The 23,275-nt window shown below is 39.1% G+C and overlaps 1 protein-coding gene across 25 annotated transcripts in view; it reads right to left on the bottom strand.

The window, feature by feature from the left end:
* Window positions 1-23,275, bottom strand: part of ADGRL2 (adhesion G protein-coupled receptor L2) — a 386,134-nt gene that overhangs the window by 143,579 nt on the left and 219,280 nt on the right. For 5 of the 25 annotated variants that reach the window (XM_077785414.2, XM_077785412.2, XM_085586386.1 and 2 more), the window contains exon 1: window positions 11,805-12,837. The exons of 3 other annotated variants lie outside the window; for them this stretch is intronic. The gene's annotated coding sequence lies outside the window, so the exon portion shown is untranslated. Of the gene's footprint in view, window positions 1-1,922; window positions 11,428-11,804; window positions 12,841-13,250; window positions 13,415-23,275 lie in introns of those variants that run through there. 17 more of the 25 variants (XM_085586383.1, XM_021527199.3, XM_085586378.1 and 14 more) reach the window with 9 other exon arrangements.

Raw genomic sequence — 23,275 nt, 5'->3', positions numbered from 1 at the left:
AAAATATGTGGCTGTTTCATCATACTCTGCCATGCAGACTGCTGTGCTACTCAATGCAGTTATTCATAAATGACTATATAACCTAATGAATTTTGTTCAATTAGTCCCCATAAATGTTTTTTATTGACAAAACATAATTTAGTTTTATTAAATGTGACTGGAACATTGCTTCTGCCAAGTAAGTGAGTATTAATGTCTCACTTTTGTTTTTTTTTTTAAAACAGATGGAAAATTTTAAGAATTAAGGAACAGCTTGAATGTCACTTATATGAAAACTGTACAAGTATGACATTATTGTCACTTTTGTTGCTTGCAGTAATTTAAAAAATTATCTAAGTTACTTATCACCATAAAACCCTGGCAGTAGTGAAAGAGAAAACGTGTTACGCTACAGCTAAAACAAAAAAATTACATTATTTTGTTCAAGTAGGCTCTTCCAGCATAGCATGTAAATTACCATTGTTCTACCTTCAAAATACAAGGCTGTTAAAAATATATCTTAATTGCAGCTGCATTATCCTCACAACAGAACTAAAGTTACATTCACGTCTCGATTTTCATATTGTACGGCAGCCTCCACTGAGTGGAACTTCTGAAACATCTCTACCTCACCAGGAAAGAAAGAACAGACTGTGTAAAGAAAGATTATGTCGTTGCCTCTCCACAACTCCTCAACAAGATTAAATTAACAAATCTCTCTTTCTTCATCATGACTTACACATCAGTATTTTCCCATGCAAAAAGGATGGCACAACTTTTCAACTCCTAGCACCTACCAAAATCTCCAAGAAAGGAAAAAATTTATATATTTTCTGTAAATCTTACCATTATAATCCTATTGGGGTGTAATTGCTGTGGCTAATATTCTTACCCTGTTATGAAAATGCTCAACATAAACGTGGCACTGAGTTGTTAAGATAATACACGATCATGCTGTGAGAGGGTAATACCTATACAATAGCCCTTGCCAATACCATAAATCTCTTTATTAGACAACAACCTATTACAGGAGATCTACTTAACTGTTTCCCTACTTAGAGGGCCATTTGGTGTTACAATAACAAGCTGACTTTTCACATTAGAAAGGATTAGCCAGTATAAATAATAAATTGACACAGAGTTACCACTCTTTCAGATATGGTAAATCTTCCTCGATGTTTAAAAAGAGAATCCAAACTAAACCCCTAGTATCACATTAGGCTAAATGTATATTAAGTTTAAAGTTCTATTCATTTAAAGTAGCAAAAAAGAAAAAAAAATATTTGACCAATTTACACCACAGATTTATTACAGGAGAGCATTTTTCTGTTTTATGGAATGTGCATATGTAACTCTTTATTTCCTAACAATGTCATAGCATATCATCTTTAAGTTTACTGAAATATTTTAAAATAAAATTATTGACACCATTTTCCAGAGATAAGTACAGAATAAATCCAAGTACCATCTAATATGCTTCTTTCTCTGCAAGTGAACCTGTATTATATAGTATTTTCTTCTCTGAAATCTTAACTTTTCGAAGGATCACACACTTTCATTATCCAGATAACTAAAATACAAATTACAAAGCCCACAATACACTAGATTATTTCTTTCATTGTGCTAAATTAAGGAAAAATCACTACCTAAAGTACAAATTTCTGATTCTTCAAGCTAGTTTTTAAGTTACAATTTGCAAATAAACTTAGATTAAGATATTCCTTGCTCTTTGTTGTCAGCGTTTATTAAAGCTTAAGAAAGAAATCCTTACAACTGATTGCCTGCTTTAGCACTCGACTGGATCAATTCCTCAATTTGAATAAAACTCATTCACCTCTTTATATTTTAAATAGAGAAAAAGCAAAATTAAGAGTTAGCCTTTCATCCACAGTCACCTTAATTATGATCCCTAACACTGCTTGGGTAAAATAGGAAATACTTACCTACTTCTTTTTGGCTACCACACTACTGTGCATGAGATGTGTTGAAGACCTGAAAGTACTCTGCTGTCTCTCTCATGCTGACATGACATTTTTAGAATCTGAAAGTTTTTGCAACAAAAATCTGCTTCCTGCCATACAGAATACCAAAACAGTCCTCTCGCACCCGGACCGGCAAAAATCATTTTCCTCGTCTCTTTTATAAACTTCTGATTAATAGGCACGTCTTTGAAATATGAAGTATTTTTTTTTTAAGTTGGCTTGTTCTTATTGATGTTTTAAAATCTTTGCCCACTGTGGATTGCTGTTACTGATGGACAGCCTTTTTAAAAGCTGTCTTGCAGAGCCCTTCTGCTCTGCATAACAGAAAAGGCACAGTGAAATGAAATTGTACTTACTGGAAACAATTCAGCCCTGAGTGCCTTGATTACTCTGATTATCTCATATACAAGCTCCCTCTGCAGGTAATAATAAGAATGAGCAAAAATATGTGAAAAATGTGGGCAACAGCCAGCATAGGAAACCAAATAATCAGTCATTATTTTAAAGAAACTCCCCCAGAAATCCTTCTCCAATGTTATCCAGCATAAGGAGGTAACACAGGAAATATACTCTGCATTTTTCCCCAGCTCTCTGTCTCCTCTTGTCTCCTTAGAAAAGTTAAGCATTCCGCTTTAGTCTTTCCCATATCAAGTCACACAAATTTCTTTTTCCAAAGTCACCTAAATGCTTTCAGAGCAAAAAAAAAACAAAAGAGAAAACAATAGAAGGAAAAAAAAAAAAAGATTTTTTTTAAATTGCTCTGTTTATCTAGAGCTAAACAAAAATGAAAGATCACTCCCAACAGTTAAAACAAGTCCATCCTATCTGATGCATTTGTCTTAACTGAAAACCAACCAAACAGCAGCATCCCTTCTATTTACTGCTAGGAGGAAAAACCTAATGTCACTTTTGGATACAATTACACATGCACTCCACCAAAGTTTAAAATGCAATTGAACTGAATGGTAAGTTATCCTGAAAATTAAATTATATATATTAAAAAAAAATTCCCTATCAATTTAAATCAAATCATGAAGTAACAATGTAGTTTTCATCCAACTGGAAGCAAACTGCTTTTCTCCCAGAAGACATTACCCTTACCTTAAAATGTCTCAAGTTTGTTTGCCGTAATGGGATGAGCTCTCTAGATAAAAATCCCTTCAATGCAAATGGGACAAAGCTTCAGTGAATAAAGCTATAAATTTTAAGTACATTGTAATTAAGCCTTCATCCTATCTAACCTTTAGCACACACCCAAAAAACTGCGAAGCCATCAGGCAACATTAATTTCTCTTCTCACACAGCAAGAACAAAAGTATGCCCATGGTTTTGTTTCTCTAAGAGAGCGAAATCTCACTTTCTGCAAGTAGTGCCCTTAGATTAATGAAGAACATTCATAAAATGAATGCATACACATTGGGCATAAAGTCACATATGCCCTGTGTCAACTTTTATTTTCACTGGGAAAATAATCTCCAAAATACAACCTTTCAAGGTTTCAATATCAGCTTTTTTTTTTTTAGAAAACAAACAAATAAAAAAACCCCCAAAAAATTCTACCCAAAAAAAAAAAAAAAAAAACCAAAAAAACCCCAAAAACATGGAGGAGAAAAATACTCCTATTTCAGTAGGATACAGCCATTTCAGTACTGATAGTTCAGTATGGCTACAGCCATTACATAGGATAAATATAAGACAAATTTTGGGTGTTCACTTCAAGAGGATGAGACTGCTGCAAAAAAAGCTCTTCTTTGCTGATGGAATATCTTTAACAGTCAGACCATCAACCAGTTACTATGAGATTCTATTATACACCTGCTCAAATGAGGAAGCAAAGAAAGCAGGGGGAAAAAAGCCAACAACTTCTTGGAAAGATGATGCTCTATTCAAGCACGGGTAACATTATTGCCTGAAGGGCAAAAGAATTTCTTCTCAATTTCAGATTATGTCAGCCTGCACCTCCCCTCTCTCTTCACAACAACTCTCAGCCTACACCCTGTTCCTGGCACAGAAGCTCAACCAGGAATACACCACTGCTTAGGCACTTTCTCTCCTTTAAGCACTTTATACTGATTTACACAAGAATAACCCTCCAATTGACAGTCTAAGAAATACTTGTTAGACTAAAGCAAATAAAAGGTGCTGGAGACACACCCAACAAAATAGTTATGAATTGGTCTTCTGTAGAACACTCATTTTGTTCAAAATGAAGATTCAATCATTATTCATTCTGGGAAAGCAGGTTTTTCCAAATTGGTCACTTCACATTGAAAAAGTCTAAAAAACAGTGTAATAGTCTAATAAAAGGACGCCTGGATCAGATAAAAAGAATGATGCCTACCATCAACACAGACATCGGGAATTTGCCAGAGAAATGCAGAGTCAACAGCAGAACTTGTTCTCAGAAATATTTTCTTAAAATGTCACTTTATTTAAAAGCAATGCTGCCTACTGAGAAGGAATTGTTTCTGAACGCTGCTCACCCCAGCGTAGACTGCAATGCTGTAAAAAATTACAGAGAATACATAGAAAAGTGAATTAAAGTCTCCTTCTGGCATGTGATCGCCCTCCACCACTGCAGCACTGATCTCACAGTAAGGCTCTCTCTACACACACCCGAGCCCATCAACAGCAGAGCAAGTCTGATAGTCAGGAACAAGGTCGGTCATCCCCTCCCGAGCTGCCAGAAACAACTTTTAGCAGTAATCGGCGTTATTATTCTGTCATCTGGATTCAGAGCAGTAATCGGTGTGAGGTGTCGACTGATGGGAAAACACCAACAGAGGGCACAAAGGAAAGCAGCAGCCCAACCTAAACGAGAGACTGGGGATTTTATCACATCCACAGGCAACTGGATAAACAGAAGTACTCTTAATTTTTAAAGGATCGTTCTCCAGCAATACATCATTTTGCTGCTACTCACTGACACGATCCATTTCCAACAGTTGCCGGCACAAACGTAACCATGAAGAAGCTGCACCTCTCCAGCACTGGGGCACACCCAGTGCTCGGCTGCTCCCACACTGTCCCCACCACGGGAAACAGCAAAAAAGCCCGAGAAATGGGAAAATTCCCTTCTTCACCATAAAATGTCTAAACACTCCCACATCTAGCTATGAATCAAGACATCCGTTATTTAAATATTAAACACAATTTGCATAGCATCAGAACTCGGGATCTTAAATAGCACTCTTCATTCACGGTATTTCATTCCGGTTTTGTAACCCATTGCAATAAAGTAACACATCATGAACATAAAAAAACCACTCATCTGTGCTACATTTTAGAAAAACTGCTCCCCCTTTTCCCTATACTGTCTGTTTTGCAAAAGGAAGTATCTTTCTTGCGTGATAAACACATTCTGAAACAATTGTAAAGAAAAAAGATTTAGAGTTTTAAAAAAACTCTAAAAAGATTTAGTACACCAAGGAACAAACAGGCAGATGGAGACTCTACCATATTTGTATGAGGAAATGGCAAAAAATAAATCTCTTAAGACAAAAAAGCCCTGCTCTACATTAAAAGGAAAATATTCCTAATACTGAATCTACGTAAGAAACACAAGTAGCTTTTATTAACTCTAACTAGATTTTCTCTGAAGCTAGCGACTCTCACTACTGAAACACAGACATTGATACTTAAATCTTTTTGTGTAAATGTTAGTGTTTATAATGTGCTCCTAAGAGATTAAGATTAGAAAAAAAAATAACCACACAACCAAGACAGGCCCCATTTCTCTCAGCCCATGATCACTTGTCAAGCCATGATTAATGCTGTGCTCTGTAGAGGGAGACATTACATCTAGGCTACAACAGACCTAAATTTTACCCTAAGGCAGAAGTCTGATTTAAACATCTCTATTCAAAGTGACATTTGTCCTCTCTTTTCAACCAGTTTCCTCTGAAATTCCAGTAAACTGACTTTGTGACCTACAAATGGTCCATTGATTCTAACTTGTCGTGTTGCCTGTCCTTGTAGCAAAGTTAGTTTTGGTGAGGAATGAAGCAAGATGCTATGCATTCAAGAAAAATACAGGAACTGAGTCCATTAGGTGCTCTGTTAAATGCTCCATTGGATAACAGCAACTAGAATTCATGGCTATAAGGATTCCAGATTACACAGAAGAGCCAAAGATGAATACTAAGGTCAAATCAGAAATCAGAAAATATTTTTATACTGACAAGTAACAATGGCCTTCATATTCTGACGTGATGAGCAAAGATTTTTTTTTTTTTTTTGTATTACAGACAAGAACATGGCCATCGTCAGAGCCACCCTGAAAAGTAATTACATTTTATCTCTTGCCTTTCACTCTGAAATGTCTGCTAAGGTATTTACATTTGTCTGTTACAAGAACAACAAGTGAAAAACTAGTTGTTATCACTTATCTCAAGTAAATACTATTTCTCCAGTGAACGGTATTATTCCATCTATTTTATAAAGTTATTGTTAGATCCTCCGATTTATCTGAAACTGCTATTGTAGGAATAAAAATAAGACATGCTTATACTTTATAAAGAAATAGACAAGTAGCAGACCTGGACATGTAGAATAGTCAATATCCTTCCTACTGATCATGAAAAATGGCAACATTTGATAATATTAAGCAATTTAGACAGTGCTGGCAAGTTCCTACTAGCCAAGGTAATCTTATTTCTGATGCTTTTCAGAGTAAATTGATTTTTTTTTCCCTCCTCTTAGCTGTTCTGATAATTGAACAAACGTATACATGCGTGATGGGATTTTACTTTGCAGACAACACACAAAAAATTCCCCAAACATGGAGTATCTTACTCATAAAAAAGCATTTTTGTTGTAACTAAGCAAACTGTATTTAAGCTTGCATTGTGCCAGAGTAACAACCAACAGCATTTTGCTAGAGACTGCACTCTACCTGCAGGTGTTGAGCATTGTGCTTGCTTCAGTCAGGTTGCAATGCTTTTTACTATCCTGCATTTCTAAATAATTTGGGTAAATGGCAAGCTAGAGTTGGTTGAATCATTAGAGTACCTCATGAAAATCAGAAAGAATGAATTCATGACATATGCATATTACATATTCTTCTAAAACCCATAAAATGCTCCATTTAATATAACAATTCACAGCTTGGAGATGCTATGATTCTGAATTTGAAGACTCTTTTTCTTCCTCCTTTTGGAATCAATTTCTAGTTAACTATCAGTTTGCATCTAGAGAATGCTGTCAGATCGTAGCACTCACTAAGCAAGTGTATTTCTATAACTAAATTGCTGATATTAAGTGACACAATCTTCCCAGTCCATACTGTAGAAACACATCTTGTATATTACAGGCTGAAAGAAACACGAACTCCTAGAAAATTATCTACTGAAGAGGGCCTGTCATCTTTCACTTTCTAAATGAAGAATGTTAAAAGGAATCACATTTGCTAAATAAAGACTACAAGTATTTTCTACACCAGGTATATATTCAAATAAAATCACAAGTTACCAATATTCCAGAGCCACCTGCTACTTTTATTTTAAAAAGTGCTGGAAACAAAATGCAGGTATCTTCGAAAACTATTTAAATATTAAGCACGATTGCTAACAGTATTGAGAATGGCCTTAAAATAGGTTGTTGTTTTTCCAGTTTTCTTGACATCCAATTACAACATGATGGTTAAAATGTTTTACCTGTTTCAAACAGAGGATGCTTTTAGAAATAATAGACAGCTTTTAAGTTTAAAAGCTGCACATAAATACTTAAGGAACTGAATTTCTTGCAATTTCAAATCATTTTTGTACATCACAAACATCAATCCTAAAAAATGCTTTGAAAGAGTCTGTTTAACATGACATCTGCAAGCACCATGACTGACTACAAATTTCCCCAGCCTGTGCTCTGAACCGTCTTGGTTCATAAGTGACTGCTTGTTTACCTGTGCATGGATATGACTTCCACTACACACCACACGTAGTTTAACTTCTTCACTTGCAGCTGACTAGGTAAAAATCACTATTTGCTACTTCCAGTTCCTGTATAATCAATCATCCACAAATATTCTGCAGTGGAAATGCAGAGGAGTCGCAGAGCATTTTTTGATATAAAGTGTTACTGGTAGGTTATCTGTCAATAACATTAGGCAGGAGGAGCCATAGTACAAGGTAACAGAATTTTCTTACAGGTATGTCAACATTTTGGGTGGACAGAGGATGAGCAAGGGCTTAGAAATAAACTTTTAGTCCAAATTTCACTAAAAACTTATGATTGTGTTTCTGTGCTCTCCAGATGTTAAACAATGCTTTCTACTGTATGGCTATTATGATTTACATTAATTTATGACACACTATTAGAAATGTATTTCAAATAAAACTTTGATAAATATTTTGTCTAACTAGAGATTTTTCTCTCCAAAAGCTTTAAGTAAAAATGATGGACTTTTTAAAAAGCTGTAATTCAAAACTGTAGGAAATTTTCTTCATCACAACTATTATCATTTAAAAATATCTATTCATCAAAATGTCATGTTTACATATCACATTTCAGAATAAAAACAGCCATATTATTACATACTATTAACCATAAAGACTGTACTGCCTTGCTTATTTAAACTTTACTAAGGTGCTTCCTTACTAGAGACTAGGATTCCTGAGTAACCCCCTTTCCTGACTTTACACATTCAAAATGGTATGAGATAAAACATTGAGAAAGCTTCTGAAGTGATCAAATAAGAACTAACTAAGCACACTCTGGCTTTTTTAAAGCTTTCCTCTTGCTCATTTTAAGAAGGGAAACACCCAGAAGCCTGGTGTTAATGTCTCTGCTGATTGTGAAAATTGCAGCAATAAAAACTCCAACTGCTTGTTTTAAATTAAGACTTGCAAGACTACATGTGAGATCTGTATCTTTACATTAGTTTTTATAACATTTGGAAGTTTGGTTGCCTGCTTTGATGTTGGTCTATTAATGAGCAGGGGAGCCAAAAGCCAGAAAAAAAAAAAAAATGTTTACTGGAAATTCTCAAGTCAAAACCTGAAGTAATTGGTTTGTTCTACCCCACATGATTCCACATCCTGATTCCCCCACCTACCAGCTCCCTGAGCTATCTGAACGTCTCTGCTTTTTTACTGTTGCCAACACATAGTAACCCAGAGTGATTGAAAATGGCAGCTGAAGTGCTGCTGGAGCACATTAATTTTTCTCTAAGTGGTCCAATTTTGTCATCTGAATGTTGAAAATCTTCTTTTTACTACTTTTTTACCTTTAGAGATTTGTCGAATTTGGGGTTGCCCTCATATAAACCAAAGTGCAACATTTCCAAGACAATTTTTAGATTATCCCTAATAGCTGAAAGGATAATGCGCTTTCTTTATAGCCCTCTGCATTCAAAGCAGACTAGTTAACAGCAACTTAAGTGTGATAATGGCAATCACATCAATATGTTCCTTTTACACCACCAAAAGGTACTACTTCAGACAGATGAAGACATTAGGTAAATAAACTGCTGGAAATTACCTGAAAGTAATTATCTAATTTTAGGGCCACTAAATACATCTATTTACAAAATGCCCAAATAGCCGTGTCCATCTAAGAATAACAGAAATCTATATAAATTACTTGATCAACTGGAGTGTTTTTCACCAAGACATACCATATATACTCAGTTCCTGCATTACATGAAAGGAAATTGAAGCCTGAAATTGAATATCCTACTCTAAAGGCACATCACTTTCATGGCAGTAAAAGAAACACCCCCGAAATGGTGAATCAGAAGAAAAAAAAAGTATTAAACAAACAAACCCACCCAAACAACAGTCCAAATGCTACACATATCAGTGACTTAAACCAACTTTTTAAAAACACAAAATACCTGTTTTAGTATCTGCATCACTCAAGTAAAAGGTTTGGAAAGAAGCAATAGACAAGGAAAATTTAGGAAGTTCTTTTTTGCCAGAGATATAAACCAGAATACAGTTCCCAAGAAACATCTGGTCCCTGGAAAGTGTCCCGACTTATTGATGGATAACTGAATTTTGCTTGGCTTTTGAGTTGCTGGATTATGAATATTGATTTGCAAAGGTACTAAAAGGGTAGGCCAGGCCACATCTCCTTTCAAACTCAAGAAAATAGCAACAAAAGAAGAAAAAACTATGAATATGTAGTCTCGTAAAACAACTTGCAATGCGATAAATGTTCCACACAGCCACCAAAACAGCACTACTGCCATAGCTGGTTGAGAATTATTTATTATAGGGTAATACTAACCACAAATTATGTTATCTTTGTAAACACAATATCACTGATGAAATGAGATTACAAGAATTACTCATTTTCACTTTTTCTAGAATGAGAAGGAAATGGAAGCATATGGCCAGTGGTGATCAAAACTTCTTTTAAAACTCTCCATAAAAATATCTATTATTCCAGCCTATCCACCCATTAAGGAAGGAAGCATATTTGTTTCAAAGGCCTGGAACCAAGAGGTCTTTTATTCCAAGATTTCATTTGTTTTCTGAAGTAATTAGAAGGTCTTCCCCATTCATCCCTCCACGCAGTAAGGCAGTAACGTGTAGGCCATACCCAGAGCAAGAGCGCGGGAGAAAGCGCTTTCTAAATCCCCCTCCCAGAAAGGAGGAATCAGAAACCACGCCACAGTGCCTGCTGTCATAAAAGGTCACTTTTTTTGCTCGGAACAAACCATTAATCAATAGAGTGTAATTGTCCGAGCGCTTGCAAGGGCTCTGCAGCGGAGGGACCTTGTTTTTCACTCGCATAATTGCAAAACAGCAAAAGTTCAGAAACATAACCCAAAACCACCTCCCCATTTTACCCCTTTACAATTCCCACTGCCCTTTGGGCCTCTTCTTGGAAGCAAATGGAAGACAAGCTGAAGTTTTCTCAATTGAGCCGGAGCTAAGGAACCTTTGATATGCTAATGCCCTCCTTCAAACGGTAAGAATTCACACTTGCATTAATTCAAACAATTTCTGCAGAATGATGCGAAATGGCACCTCTTTTCGTGGCAAGCAACAAAAGGAGGGAGCCGGGGCGTCTGAGCAAGCCAAACAGCAGAACATTTGTTCCGCAGGATTCCTTCCGTCGCGCACAGGGGCATTTCTGGGCAAAGAAAACACACCTGAGCACCAGCAGAGCTCTTTACTTTCTGACAAACCGCGCTCAAATCCCACCAGGGCCGGCGCAGACTAACAACAAGATGTTATTTTTAGAGCCAGACACAGCAACGGTGCCTCATGACACACTGTTTTCTGTCTCCAGATGGCCCCAGATTTCTACATGTGAAAATAAATAGAAATAAAAAGAAAAAAAAAAGAAAAAGGAAAAAAAAAAAAAGTTGTTCTCACCCCACAGCCGACAAAGGGTAATTTATTCCTTTTCCCACAGCCACCCCCCACCCCGCACGGGCTGGGAGCCGGGCGCTCGGCAGAGTTACACAAATAAGCCCGCAACAGGTAATTATTTAGCGAACGGATGCAACTTTGCGCGGGGCGCGCCGCGGAGCCCCGGGCCTGCTCGGCGGGCGGACCCGGCCCGCAGCCCCCGCGGCGGGGCGGCCGGCGGCGGCGGGCGGGGCGGCCGCGGCTGCCGCAGGTCCCTCCGCAGGGCGCGGGGGGGCGGCGGCGGAGCGCGGCCGTTCCGCGCGGGCGGAGCGCGGCCGTGCGGAGCGGCGGCGCTGCCCGCGCCCGGAGCCGCGGGCTCACCGAGGGGCGCGTCGCTCCTCCGGCGGCCGCGCGGCAGCGGCGGGCGAGGCAGACCCGAAAGTAAGTGCATCCCCGCCGGCGGCTCGGCAGGGGAACATCAGGAGTCAGGGAGCAGGCGCCGGCAGGAAAGCGCGGCGAGGCTGCGGCGCGGGGCTCCGCTTACCTACGTCTGGGAGCCGAAGGCGGGCCGGGGTCTGTGTCCCCGGCGGGACCCGCGGTCCGGGTCAGCCCGCCGAGCGCGGGCTGCGGGAGATCGCGGCGGAGTTAGTCCCGGGGCCCCGGCGGCGCGGGAGCGGGCGGGCGGGCGGTGGGCTGGGGCGGGAGCGGGCGGCAGCCGGCGCTGCGGCTCGGAGGGCTGGGGCAGCGCAGAGCAGGGGCGGCTTCTTCTCCACGCAGCCGGCCGGGAGGGTCTTCTGGGTCTAAGTCAACATTTTCCTGCAGTTCCCCACACTCCGCTCCGCAGCAAACGCGCGATGCAGCCAGGCTCCCGCACGCACGCACACAAGAAATAAATTCAGAAAAAAAAAAAAAAAATTAAAAAAACCGAAATGGAGAGGAGGACGGGCGCAGTGCAGTGTGTGTGCCCAGCCTCGGGAGTCCCTTCTGTGAAGCGATCAGGAGACGATGCCAGCAGCTGGGGCAGCGGGGAACAACTCGAATGTTACACTGGACCCCCTCCTCCGTGTCTCTGTCGCTGCAGGATTCACATCTCCCGGGATGACATTCTGGCCTCTGGCGGAGTGCGGGGCCGGCCTTTCCTCAGATTTTCTCCTCTTCCTCCCTGTGCTGCTGCCCCGCCAACGACTGGAGATCGGGCGCTGAGCAAGTAACGCGCGCGGTAATGGGAAAAATGCAATACATACACACACACACAAAAAAAAAAATCCCAATGAATGTATGGCAGCCTCTCCGTGCTCGTGCACCGCTCCGTCTGCGGCTGGGGAGCGCCAAGTCCTGACACGGACTCTCCGCCGGCTCTGAACTGGAGTCACCTCCAGCCTCCTCCCCCTCCAATCTCCACCCCTTCTCCCTGCGCTCCCACCCCTGGGCCCAGCTAATCATATAAACATATTATCACGTAGAGCGGCATCGGCGAAGGACAAAATTCTCCCCCTTCCTGTCTTTTTCCAGTCCCCCCCCGCCCTTCATTCATTTGAACGGGGGGGGATGGGGGGCTGAAGGCTAAATAGCGGCCGCTCGGCATCAGAGGCCGCGCAGACCGGCTGCGCGCTGGCGCTGCCCGCGCCACCTCCGCGGATGCCGAGGGGCGCGCACCGCCGCGGAGCCGCCCGCCGCCGCGGAGCCGCTGGGCGCCCCTGCCCGGCGCCTCGGGCCCCGGCGCTGGCCGGGCCCGGGGCCTCGGGCCTGCCGCCACCCCCTCCTCTGCCTCCCCGGCGGCTGCAGGCGCGCAGGCCGGCCGGCCGGAGGCGTCCCCGCCGCACCTTCGTGCCCGTACCCGGCCGCGCAGCGATGCCGCGCACCCCGCCCGCTGCGGGGGCCCGAGCGGAGCTGCCCGGCCGGCCGGGCTCGCCGCGCCGGGCCGGCTCTCCGCACCGCAGCGCCCGTCCCCCGCCTCCCCTTCCCCGGCATCACCCAAAAAATCGTTCACCGGCTGGGCGAGCAGCGAGAGAGGGCAGGCAGAGCGGGAAGACGTGGGGGTCCCGGCACCCCAGCGCCTTCACGGCTCCGCTGGTCCTTTCCTTCTTTCCTTCGCACTGACATGGCCCGGCTTCTGCCCGGCAGGGACGGCGCGCCGAGGCGCAGCAATGCGTTAGGGAAAACATGTCAGGGCAGGGTAAACAGCACTTGGAAACGATTTAAAGGATACTCAGTTGACTCATTGCTGTGCTCGGATACAAAACCCAGTCTAGTAGCGTTGTTGCGTTGTCCCAAAAATCTGCTCTTAGAAACCAGGTCTGGTATTGTAGGGTTTGTGTTTCTCGTCCGTATGGATGCAAAACACTGAGAATCCGCTCTGACCTTTCAGGATGTGCAACACGGGCGATTCCCAGCTCTCAAGGTCAGGGAGAGGCAGCTGGGCATTAGCGAGGGCCGGTGCCAGCGGGGGGCGAGGGCCGTGCGTGCGTCCCACGCTCCGCGCCCGCCCGGGGCTGCGGTGACCGGAGGGAGAGACAGCCGCGCTCAAAGCCGCTCAGCCTTGACCTGATAACTGCCCCCTCCCTTTGTTTGGGGATTTTAGCCATCCCCTCCCTCGCTGCAGCACTGAAATGAAATCCTCTCAACTGCCTCTACTCACGAAATCGCATGTGCTAGGCCGGACCACTTGGGGCTTGATCAACTGTTTTAGGTCCAAGGCACATTGACAATCCAGAGTACAACACCTACGCCACACTGGAGAATCAGCATCATTACCTTTGTTAATGGTAATGATTTTTTATTTAATCATTTTGATGTCTCTGCATACCTGTGCAATTAGTGTTTAGAAATTGTAGCATGTATTAAGAAAAACATGGCATGATAAAAGGAGACTGGATCTTAAAGGCCTTGCAATATGGAGTAGTGAGAACCATAGAGCTGGTCCAGGGCTCTTCAAAACCACATTAAACTTTCAAGAATGCTTGCAACAGTCTCAGGGGTGAGTATCTAGAAGTCACTGAAATATGGACATGCCATAGCCATGCTGACCTTCCTCAGTTCAGGGTGTCTGCCCAGGGGACTGGGGAGTGGAAGAACAATCTCAAGCTTTTGGGACCAAATCAGGAGTTCTGCCATAGTGAGCAGTGCAACTTCTTAAGGCTGATTTCAGCTGGGTTAAATCTGCAAAATGCCTCAGAATGGATGGACATCTGTCTCTGTAACAGTTTTGTACCTACTATATGTAGTTTAAAGTATGGGTTTCTGTGAGAGCAACATAGAGAAAAAGGGCTATATAGGCAAAACTCTATTAAGTTCTTGGTGTATTGCTAATATAGCCAATTGCTCTTCCTTACAAACACCTGTATAAACCTTAAGTAACCACCCCTTATGCATTTTTAGTGGAATCAAATTATAGAGGCATTTTAATATAGTCTTAGAAGCTGATTTTCACTGAAAGGACTAGATGCATCTATCAAAGAAATATGTTTAAAAAGAGAGTCATAGAAATGGAGATATATATATTGACTTGCTATGATTTTACCAACGTTTTATCATTAACAAGTCCTTTTTCTTTTTCCCTCTCTCTTCCTCTTTCTCTCTCTTTCTCTCTTTTATTTCTTTCATGTAATTGCAGATGAGCAGTGATACCCCTGAGCTAACAGACTTTTGCTTAGTTGATGAGAACAGGATTTAGCCACAAAACTGTCGATAATACAAGAATTATCTAGGGTTGATGGTTTTCCTTTGAGAGGACATGAGAGAGAGAAGTTCTTCTGTTTGCAACAAAAAAAACTCTGTTGGGTTCTCTAATTTTTTTTCTGCCTACAAAAAGATTGAAAAGAACTGCAGAACTAGGCTTTGTGCTAATATTTGCAGAAGTCAAAGTGAATTCACCTATGTGGATTCAAATGTAGGACTGAAGTTCATTTTCCCTCTTTTCATCAAAAACTTCTGGAATCATATTTCTTTCTACATGCAGAGATGGAGTTTTACATCTCTTTTACAATGGCAGGCTGTAAAACTGAGTTTTAAACAATTGCTAAAAATGCAGAGACCTTTCAGCATTTGTTTCAAAAATACATTTCCATTAATTCTCATTAAAACTGCATTAAGATATAAGAATACCTGGCAGAGGTGTATATTGTTTTGGCAGGTATAATACTATTATTCAAATGATTAATTCTATTTCACATGAATCAGTGTATGTTTCTTTAAAAGAAAAATTGTACACACGTGTACTCACAGCATATGTAATCTGATACTTTAGTTTTTATTCAGCCACAATTATTACCAGATTTGAATATTAATATGTAAGAAGGAATTATAACCAATCAAATTTTCACCAGTATGACTTCCTACTATTTGCTTTTTGACATATCCCTATAAAACATGAATCTTATTCCATACAGAGAAGTAGAGACAAGTAGATTTTCCTTAAAATCTTGCTTTGCTGCAACAGTCCAAAACATCTACTTTGAAAGCACGAGAAGAAATGTTACAGTCTTACAATATTTTATTTTATCCCCACTCTAACTAATGTTAAATTTGTAATATTTCAAGGTGTAATATTTTAAGGTGTATATTCTGTGTGTATTACTCTCCAGTTGCTTTCATTAATCTGCTGGATGATGTCCTCAAAAAATTAAAAGCAAATCCATAGCAATTTTTAAAATAATCACAATCGTGTATCAATTAGCATTTCCAGGCACCATGTATAGGACAGTAACAACTGGAAAAGAATGAACTGTCAGCTGTGTACTTGAAGGAGATGCATCTGAGAAAGATGATTTAACTTGTGGCAAAAATTGGCCAAATTATGATGTCTGTAATATGATCTTATAGACTGCTTTAGCTTTTTTTTTTTTGGTCATAGAATTTTTATATCTGGCTATTCTTAAAAAGGTTAATTTAAAATGTTTCAGTACCATGATAAATAATACTTTGTATTGCCCTAAGTGTCAGTTCCCTCATGAGTAATGGCTTACACAGATTTTATGCAGCCTATTTTTTTTATTACTGGAGTTTTATGACTGAACTTTAAATACTAGCGACTGACATTTCCTCTTATCTGTCTGTACTCCTGTGAATAACGTATCAATGAACCTGTAATTAGATGTAATGTTGGCAAAGACTGACAGAAGAGGAAGTAAATATAGGTATGCATTATTATCAACTAAAATTGGTGCACTGATATAAAGACACAACTTAATTACTATGATGTAAAGAATTCAATTTTTACCCCATGGAAAAGTAAAAAAACAATTACATTATTTTACCAGTTCAACATAAAACAAAAAAGAGAAAATTTTGCATGTTTTATTCAGGAAAATCCCTAATTAATTTTGAAGGCAAATTTATATAAATAAACTGTGAATGATACAACCCATAATAGGAAATATCCAATGTATTGCCTTAAAAGTTTGGAAATATATCTTGACAATTACCGGTCTTTTAAACTAAGTAATTGATTTTAGAGTCACTTGGGGAAAAAAAAAAATGAAACCCATCAATAAAATAAGAGAATTCTGCAGCTGTTTCTAACAAATAAATGTAATATGAATTTGCATTTTGCATAGTTTACTTCAGTAATCAATTTTAATGACTCATAATCTATATCATTATTTAAGAAATGACAAAATCATTGACTTATTCATAACACTTGCTAATTGTTTTTAAAAATAAATTCTACACATGACTAAGGAAACACCCATTTCCACTTGCTTTATGTTAAATCAACATCTAACCACTCATGGTGATTTCATTCAAAGAAAACAGAAGGAACACATTAGCTGTGTGGTTAAAGAGATTGATGGGCTTCAAACATTTTAACCATGAATGGTTTTTTTCCAACTGTAGAGACGCATGTTTTTAATTTAAATAGCTTCAAGAAAATGAAGATCATTTTATTCAACAAAGCTGTTTTCTCTTGTTTCTTAGAAATTAATTTAATTTTGTTTAATTAAGTAATATTAGAAACAACCTTGTTCAGAGAAAATGCAGCTATGAAACAAAAGCATGTGCATGCCATATTAACTCGTATTCTGAAACAGAATTTTTGTCTCACATTAATAAATTAAAAGAGATCAATATAATTTTTGCCAGTGAATTCAGACACAGTTTTTAATGCCGTATTTTGCAGCTACCTCTCCACCCTCTGAGGTAAATCTGTGGGAGCAGTGGAGCTCAGTGGTACTGAAGAAATACATTCCTTTGGAATTCAGGTATTTTGGATGTATGTTGGTGGAGAAAAGTTTACAGTTTAATGCTGCAGGCATTTACAAAGGCCAAAGAGTTTTCAAGACTGAGCTGTTAGGAGTAACATAGCAGGATGCACTTAAAAAAGAAATGAGTACAATTCCCTGTTTTCATATGAAAAGCTCAGCACTGAAGCTTAAATGGTCATAGCAGGAAAGGAACTGCAGTGCTGAGCTCTTGGAGAAAGAGATATGTCATGAGATCCCAATTCTCCAAATAGGTTTGCACATTCCCTTTTCTCCAACTGCTATGTCTGTATAGTCACGCGTTCTGCATTTGGGCAGGAAAAAATGCTTTGTTTTAGTTTTATTAAGGAGAGAAGCCCAAGAGAATGCTGAGAAATTACATATATTTTTTTGTTTAAAATAAATACAGTTTTGCCTGACAGGCAGGGAGCTCCTTCTCCTCCCCCCTTACACAACTATCTTATACAATTTGCTACGACTTTGCTCAATCTCTGAAATTTGCAGTGAGAGAAGTACCCCATGACTCAAACTGGCACGTGTGGTGGTCTCAGCATATTCACATGATCTCTTCTTACCTCTTGCAACCTTCCTGTTCAATGTAAAAGCATGGCAATAATTTGCTTTATCAAACTCCAATTGGACTCCAATCTAGAACTTATATTTATTACACTGTGCTTTTAAGTATCATATTGTCTAAGTTTCTGGGCACTCTTCTGTTGCTTCTGTATCACAAAATGAAAGGTAATGCAAAAAACATAAACAAAGAATTCAAAGGCAAATTATTGCACTTGCAAATATGAATCCATGAATGCTTTTCTCTTCTTACCCAAACACCTCACTTAATCTGCACTGTTAAAATCCATATTCTTAATGGAACAGGCCTCTCATTTAAGGAGATGTGAACAGCTTTAAAAACCCATAAAGATTTAGATGCCTACATTGGGGGTAAGGTTAAATTTACATTCTTGAGACGTTATGGGAAAAAATACATCAAATTCTTGGACCACCGACCAGAACTGAGGTTTCCCCATTTCAGTTGATTGCCCAAATCATTACGCGACAGAGTCATGTTCCCTCTGGTGCTCTCACTTTCTAGTACAGTGAATCATGAATCATCTTCTGCCTGGTGCAAGACTTCAGTGGGAGAAGTGGAGACTATTTCCTTCTCCAGTCAGGTTGTGGGTTAGAGAATTGTTTAGTTGGTGAGAAATGTGCACTTGAAACCCTTCAAGCAGAGGTGAGAACTGACCCTGTTTCATACACTGGAGAAGTCTCTAACTGCTAGTTGTAGAATAAAGCTACATTTTTAAAATAAAGGGATGACTGCTGCTGGGTTTAGTGGCAGACTAACTGCATTCATGGGTGTCAGATGCTCTTAGAGTTTGACTGTCACCTTTCACTGCTCAGCTTTGTTTTACACAGAACCTTAGCAATAATATAGGTGCAGAGCTTCTTAGTATGGTTTATCTTGACTGAAGCAGCATTTGGCATGATGAGTATTACAGCTGCCAGAAAATTTGATATGAAAAACATGGAAGTGCCTGTTAAGCATAGACATCTTCCCCAGGTAGGCAGCATTTAAGCAGAGTAGTCTTTAAACTAAATGGCTTAAATTCTTTCCATGTTTCTCTTTAGGAGTCAAGTTGCAGAAATTCTATATATTGCCTACATGAAAACCAGGTCCACAGTCATAATAATCAAGTTGAGAGATACGGTAATAGGTTATGAACAGGAAAGGACAGGGTGCTCACAATCAATCATGAACAGAAAAGAATCTCCCACTGGGACCTCCTCACCTCATGATTGCATCTTTCAAGTTTCCCTTACCAAAAGATGAGGCATGAGAGCCGTATTTGCTTCCAAACTTGCATATTTCAGTTTCCTTTTGCTGTTTTTCCCATGCCTCAATATGTGTTATTCTGTTAGACCAAATGTTTAATTTTTAATTTTCAATTGGTAGCTTTAATCAAGGCAGTGTTAGTTGTACTTTACATGCAGTTATCTGGTTCTACCCATCAGTTCCTCATGCCAGTCTGGAAGTGCTTTAACCTCAGTTGATTGGTTATACTTGCTTTGATTTTGTTATGTGGTTTAACACAAGGAGTTGGTACCTCATATTTTTTTATAAGATTATATTTTTTCCTCTTGTTACTGATTGCCATTGAAATGGGGAAAGTTATGTGATTGGCTCCCTCTGGAGCAGATACCAGAGATGCATCATGGATCACTGGTCAGGGAGCCTAGACACAGCAGCACATTCAGTCTCCCTCCCCTCCCCATCAACTCTGTGCAGCAGCACTGCTTTGCAATCCATCTCAGCTGACACGAGCAGAGCATGGAGGGGGAGACCCAGATTTGTTTCCAGGCTTACATCTTCTAGTTCACATTTTGTTGTGCTTGTGTTACATTGCCAGGTGTAACTCCAGCAGCTGTAAAGAACAGTCATTTTCCTTCCCCGAAACCGCCTATAAAAGCCTCTGCTTTGGTAATGATTTGTTATATATTACAAACACCTGCAGCACAGCGAATTAATATCACTAAGTATAGGGATCAAAGATACTCCACCTTTTTTTTCTTTAATTAAATGATCATTTACTTTTGACAGACCTCAATGTTTTTGACAAATAGACTTGAATCTGATTGAAGGTATGGCTACGCCTTCCTAAAAACACTGCAGTCAAAGAATGACATTAGTACCATGCTCCTGTTTTGAGGAACATCGACTGACTGCTTAGTACTACTGCTAATTATAAATAATAAAATGTATTCAATTATTATTTAAGATGCTATTCTTCACTGTGAGCACTGGCTGCTGTTTGTTGACTACTTAGCACTAAAGTATGATCTTTTTGTATTACATCTGGTAAATCATAGTACTACATTTAATATATCATTATGACGCTTAAATTTTTAGGACATGCTTGGAAAGCAAAGTGATAACCCTGTATGCATTTACACAGGAATGGCAGAATTTTCTGCATATGTAAGCACTGAATATTACTGAAGAATAAACCAAAAATTTGCATTACACCATGTTTCGCCTTTTGGTTTTCTTTTCCTGTTGCTTCTCTATATGGCTATGTCAGTTTAATTTGCTTTCATCAGAATTTTTGTTGACAGTAAAATTAATGTGCAAATTTCCTATCAGTTGTATATATTAATATAATTCCCTCTCAAAAACAGTTCATTGAAATTAGCACTGGTAAAAGGTGGGATACATATTCATGCAGTTATTTACATAAATCCCATTCAGCTTTACGCACCCTAAGCTCTAATGCAAAGTATCTACTACCACAGGTAATTTTAACACAAGAGAAAGAGCACATAAGTGGCATCTGACTTCCCAAAGATTGTGTGTCTTTTAATAACGAGATTATTTGAAGAGAAAAAATCTGTTAGAAATTACATTTGTGACATAATTTTTTATACATAAAAGCTATTGTCTTTACAACAAAAAAAAAAAAAGTTGAAAATACTGATGTGTCTCTCCAACAAATCACACAAAATTGGTTCTTTTCAAATTACATAAATTGTGCATGATGCCTCATTTGTGATACAGCATAAGATATTAATAAATTAATAACATTTTCAATATTAACTTTATTATGAAGCAACTTATATGACAGAGTACACACTAGACCAAAAAGTAAGTTTTATAAAAATAACTATTTACTGGGAATTGATTTATTCAGCACAGCATTTTTATCAGTTCTAATGTCAAAAATAAAATCAGTTGCAATATGTATATTGATCTGCAGGTTACTTACCTGAGTTTAGAATGCTAAGTATAGGAAAAGCTATAAGGTCATTATCTATATAAGTTTAGGGAATTCAGGCACCAACTATTCCTTGTGAAAGGCATTTGCTACTAAAAATACGAACTGGAATCTACTACGTGCAGGTGCAGATTCCACTCAGCAATGCAGCTCTGTTTGTGTTAAGTTTTCCCTGGTAAACAGAGGAGCTGCAAGGTCACGAAACAGACAGTGGCACATCTCTTACAAACTCAGGCTTTGCTGTGTAGACTCGCAGTTTTTATATTTCCCTGAGCAGAATGCTGCAACACATGACTTACAGCAGTCTCTATTTTTCACAATTTTCCAGTTAATGAAAGTAATGTTTAAATACTCTGAAGTTAGATTATTAACTTCTACAAAATAGAAACAGATGTGTGTCGCAGTATGCCATTAAATTTATGATTTACATAGTATTCTTGAATACAGCTGAGCAGAGGCCAATGATTCTAATTTGCTCTAGATTTACAATAACCTGATCTGGTTTTTGTAAGTACTGAAACACTTTAAACAAAATTAGAAAGCTGTTGTGCTTTGTGTGATTAAAGATGCAATTCCCTTTGGGGTAATGAGAAGAGTTAGAACATGTTTCTTTCTTTATGGATGTTTCTATTATAAACACGAGTACCATATATTATGTATTTTTGTTACTATTTCCTTGCTTTTAATTATAAAATAAACCGATTGAGTTGTACTGGAATTACAATGAAACAATGCCAAAATCTAGCTTAAAAATGCATATTGAGGTTTATAAAAAATCCTTAAAATTCTTGAGGGCCTTAAGATCTTGTTAGAAAAATACTAGTTCCTTATAGTTTGCAGAATCCAAAACATCTCTGTTATTTAAAACTAGGCAGTTTAAAGGAATTATCTAAAAAGCTAACACATTTCTCAGTTTATTAAAATATGTTAGGGCACAGCATTTTACAGAACAGAGATTCTGTGTATTCACAGCATTTTACATTTGGAGATACAGAGTCACTGTATCTAACTGCAGAAATCACAACTGGAATGAATATTATTTGTTCAAAACAAGGTGTATCTATGGGTAGTGATCAAGTTGTGCTGTTGTAACACTAAACACTGAAGTTTTTAAAAGGAGTCAAAATGAGATTAGATCTGTCAGATATAAGTAAGGATTACCCTGTGTATGAATATTTAAGGTCTGTTTCAAAGATTCTGAAAATCAGAAGCTAGGCCTCTAAAGATGTATGAATTTAATGTTAGCTAGAAATGAGTAATTTCCAAATTGTAATCTATGAGTCTGTGGTCAAAAACGTAGGTCATTTACCACTGTAATTAACTTTTCACAGGAATAGGTGACATAGCAAGGAAGTATATGCATCTATTTAATAGGGACTTCTTATGAGAATTTTTAAAACTACTTCAACTATTCTTTGCATAGTGTACTCCAAAAATCAAATGGATTTTATGAAGGTAGAAGTAATAAACCAGGCATTTATTTTACATAGCATCCAGAATATAATATTATTTAATGTATTATTTTATTTATTTTCTATTTTACATACTGCATTGAAGATAATATAGGCTCAATATTATACACTCATATTAAATCATACTACAATATATGTATTTATATTTATCTTTACCTCTGATGAAATGTTTAATATTACTAATCCTTTCATTTTAATTATATATAATTAACCATCATTAAAACAGGAGCATTACCTTTTAATAAAAATTTAATCATACATTTACTCAGGCACGGGATCAAAATGCTACACAAGGATGACATGTCTTGAAAGTGCTTGAATGAATTCAATTTATTTGGTCACTCACTCTTCCAAGGCACTTAGGGATTGCCATCTGTGCTTCACTCAAGGGATCTCCAAGGGAAAGCTCCTACACTCCTACAGGGGTCAGAGGTGGGATTGCAGCACTTGGCACTGCCAGCAGCAGCCTGGCTGCTGCTGCAGGCTCAGCCTTGGGTGCAGCAGTGCCCTGGCAGCTCCAGCACAGGGGCTCCTGCACCCAGCCCTGGCTGGGCTCTAGCAGAGCTC

This window comes from Lonchura striata, chromosome 8 (genome assembly GCF_050655825.1).
Source record: "Lonchura striata isolate lonStrDom1 chromosome 8, ASM5065582v1, whole genome shotgun sequence".
NCBI lineage: Eukaryota > Metazoa > Chordata > Aves > Passeriformes > Estrildidae > Lonchura > Lonchura striata.
This window is presented reverse-complemented; position numbering and strand designations above follow the sequence as displayed.